Genomic DNA, 4,217 nt, shown 5'->3' with positions numbered 1-4,217 from the left:
AGTATTTCGCCATGGGGTGCTCCAGTGTTTTTGGTAAAGAAGAAAAGATGGTTCTTTCAGATTTTGAATTGACTATAAGCAGTTGAACAAGGTCTCAATCAAGAATAGGTATCCCATCCCTAGGATTGATGATTTGTTTGACCAACTTTAGGGTGCTATTCATTTCTCAAAGATAGACCTCAGATCGGGTTATCATCAACTTAAAGTCAGAAATAGTGACATTCCAAAGACAGCCTTCAGAACTCGGTATGGTCAATACGAATTTGTAGTTATGTCATTTGGACTAACCAATGCTCCTACAACTTTATAGGATTTGATGAACAGAGTATCCAAGAAGTACTTAGAGTTGTTCGTTATCGTCTTTATTGATGATATCCTCATTTACTCTAGGAATGAGGAAGAACATGCGATTCATTTGAGAGTTGTTCTGCAAACTCTCAAAGATCGCCAATTATTTGCAAAATTTAACAAGTGCGAGTTTTGGTTACAATCAGTTGCTTTCTTTGGCATATTGTGTCTAGTGAAGGAATTCGAGTAGATTCCCAGAAGATAGAAGCAGTGAAACAATGGCCCAAACCTACCTCTGCTACAAATATCAGAAATTTCTTAGGTCTAGCGGGCTATTACAGACGGTTCTTGGAAGGAATTTCATCCATAGCCTCACCATTGACTAGGTTGACTCTGAGAAAGGTTAAGTTCCAGTGGTCAGATGATTGTGAGAAAAGCTTTGCAGAACTGAAAACTAGATTGACTACAACTCTTGTCTTGACTCTACCAGAAGGTTCAGATAGTTATGTGATCTATTGTAATGCATCCAGGGCCGGCCTAATTTGTGTATTGATGCAGCGAGGTAAGGTTATAACTTATGTTTCTAGACAACTTAAGGTACATGAGAAGACTTATCCGACTCTTGACCTCGAGCTTGCAGCAGTGGTGTTTGCATTCAAGATTTGGAGACACTACTTGTATGGTGTTCATGTAGATGTGTTCACAGACCATAAGAGCCTCCTGTATGTATTCACCCAGAAAGAGTTAAATCTTCGCCAGAGAAGGTGGCAAAGATTATGATATGAGCATGTATTACCATCCGGGTAATGTGAATGTAGTAGTAGATGCTCTTAGCAGATTATCTATGGGTAGTGTAGCACATGTTGAGGAAGAAAGAAAAGAGCTAGCAAAGGATGTTCACAGACTTGCTCGCCTAGGAGTTCATCTTATGAGCATATCAAATGGTGGTGTAACAGTTCAGAATGAGGCAGAATCTTCTTCGGTAATAGACGTTAATGAAAAGAAAGATAGTGATCCAATCTTGCTTGAACCTAAGGGTGCAGTCCACAATCAGAGAGTGAAGATGTTCTCCAAAGGGGGAGATGATGTGCTTCGCTACCAGGGTCAATTATGTGTTCCTAATGTGGGTGAGTTGAGATAACATATTCTTGCAGAGTCCCATAACTCCAGATATTCAATCCATCCAAGCGCCACTAAGATGTACTGCGATCTGCGGGAATTCTATTGGTGGAATGGTATGAAAAGAGATATAGCAGACTTTGTGTCTAAGTGCCCTAATTGCCAGCAAGTCAAGGTAGAACATTAGAAACCAGGAGGCCTGACTCAATAGATTGACATACCTACTTGGAAGTGGGAAGTTATCAACATGGACTTCATAACAGGTTTACCTCGTACTCACAGACATCATGACTCCACTTGGGTGATTGTTGATAGGGTTACTAAGTCTTCTCGCTTTTTGGCGGTCAAGACTACAGATTTGGCGAAGGATTACGCCAAGCTTTACATTAATGAGACTGTGAGGTTGCATGGGGTTCCTTTGTCTATCATCTCAGATAGAGGTCCTCAGTTTACCTCTCATTTCTGGAAGTCATTTCAAAAGGCTCTTGGTACTCAGGTTAACCTTAGCACAACATTTCATCCACCTATGGATGGTCAGGAAGAGCGTACCATTCAGACCTTAGAGGACATGTTGAGAGCTTCTGTGATCGACTTCAAGGGTAGTTGGGACGATCACCTTCCTCTTATTGAGTTTGCCTACAACAATAGTTACCATTCCAGCATTCAGATGGCCTCTTATAAGGCATTGTATGGGCGTAGATGTAGATCTCTAGTTGGTTGGTTTGAAGTAGGTGAAGCAGTCTTGATAGGACCAAATTCAGTCTTTGATGCTATGGAGAAAGTGCAAATCATTAGAGACAGACTTAAGACTGCCCAATGTCGCCAGAAGTCTTATGCAGATGTGAGAAAAAGGGAACTAGAGTTCCAAGTTGATGATTGGATTCTCCTGAAAGTGTCACCTATGAAGGGGGTGATGAGATTTGCCAAGAAAGGAAAGCTCGGTCCCAGATATGTAGGCCCATACCATATCTTGAAAAGGATTGGTAAAATGGCTTATGAGTTATAGTTCCCAGCAGATTTGGCAGTAGTGCATCCAGTCTTTCACATTTCACTTTTGAAGAAGTGTGTGGGTGATCCAGCATCCGTAGTGCCATTAAAGACTATGGCCGTAAAAGATAGACTTTCTTATGAGGATGTACCGGTTGAGATTCTTGATCATCAAGTTAGAAGGTTGAGAAACAAAGAAGTCGCTTCAGTCAAGGTTTGGTGGATGAGTCAGTCCGTAGAGGGAGCCACTTGGGAAGCAGAAGTGGCCATGAAACCCAAGTATCCTCACCTCTTTCGTACTGATTTCACTCCAGCTTGAGGTAATAGTTCCTCTTCAGTTTTTAGTCATTCATGCGTAAATTAAGTCTTATAATCATGTTCCTTTAGTTTGTACTTGCATTTTCAACGTATTTGCATGTTCTTGGAAATCAGTTCAGTCAGAAATTCAGTTCTCAATGTTTAGTTGTAGGGATTGTAGCCATTTCCCTTTATTTCAGCTAGTTTAGTCTTCATTTGAAGACGAATGTTCTCGAGGGGGAGATAATGTAACACCCCATATCCTAGATAGACCAAAATGTAGATTTTCAGAAGTTACAGGTGCAACCCACTGTTGCCATCCACGGACCGTAGGTCAGACCACAACCCGTGCTGGTGGTCCGTGGTCCACCACTGCAACCCCTCCCCAAACCCATCTCAGAAAATCGGCTAATTCTCGACCCACGAATAGACCCACGGTCCATAGGTCAGACCACGGTCCATGGTCTTTGTCTGTGGATCGAGGCCCCCTTTACCCAGTCTCTAATGCAAACGACATCCAACCAGCATAGACCATCATTCGATACACGGCCCGTAGGTCCCATCCGTTGATCACTCTGACATCAATTAAGTCAAGGGTCTTTTGGTCTTGTCCTATTTCAATGGACCTCTAAGCTACATTGTTTAGACCTTAAATTATGAGGTTTTAGTTAGTTTAAGCCTAGAAACATAACTAGAACTTACCTAAGTCAATTCATTAATCAAAACTTAGAAAATTAGAACGCTAAGAGGAGAATGAAGTCAAGAACCCTAGTTCAAGAGCACAACAAATTTTCTTCAGTTCCAGCCCAGAAATCAAAGGATTTCTCCATGAAATTCATCACCAGGTATGTGGGATTTCACTAGTGGGTTCCTTTCACCCATTAGGTCCCTAGTTTTCAGTCAGTTTCTTGATTCTCTTATTATCACTAGACCTATGGTTTCTTGAATGTTAGAATTATTGGATTCTTAGCTATTGGAATGATCCAAATCAGATTAGTATGTTAATATTCAGTTTATTGCATGAATTTCAGAACCCTAGCTATGTAATTCTTTAGTTCTTGAATTATACATGCTAGGTCAGATATTTCAATTATTAAGTTATACATTCCTCAGTTATTAATGCACCAATATCAGTTTATTATTGCATACTCAGTTTGCATGTTCAGTTCAAGATATCAAGTAACTTACAGAAATTCAATCATAATGTGTTAATTACTTAATCCATTGGGAGTAGCATAATACTGAGTTGGAATAGGGTTCAGCGTACCCAAATAGTCCCAGAACTACTAGCCACGTAGGTTGTAAGTCCCCTTTTGTGGGCATTATTTTAGTGATCACGCCAACATGCCTCTAAACCTCTGGCAGGATATATTGGGTCCTCTCGATGGGGCGTATACATCGGACTCCAGATTTAGCTCGTGTGATTTTATTATCGGTTATTAGTAACTCCCACAGTTCAATTAGACCATATTGCATTGACCATTTATCAGTATATCTAGTATTCAATTTCAGCATGTTATAAATTG

The sequence above is a fragment of the Solanum stenotomum genome, chromosome 5 (genome assembly GCF_019186545.1).
Source record: "Solanum stenotomum isolate F172 chromosome 5, ASM1918654v1, whole genome shotgun sequence".
Classification (NCBI taxonomy): domain Eukaryota; kingdom Viridiplantae; phylum Streptophyta; class Magnoliopsida; order Solanales; family Solanaceae; genus Solanum; species Solanum stenotomum.
Note: the sequence above shows the minus strand (reverse complement) of the source record.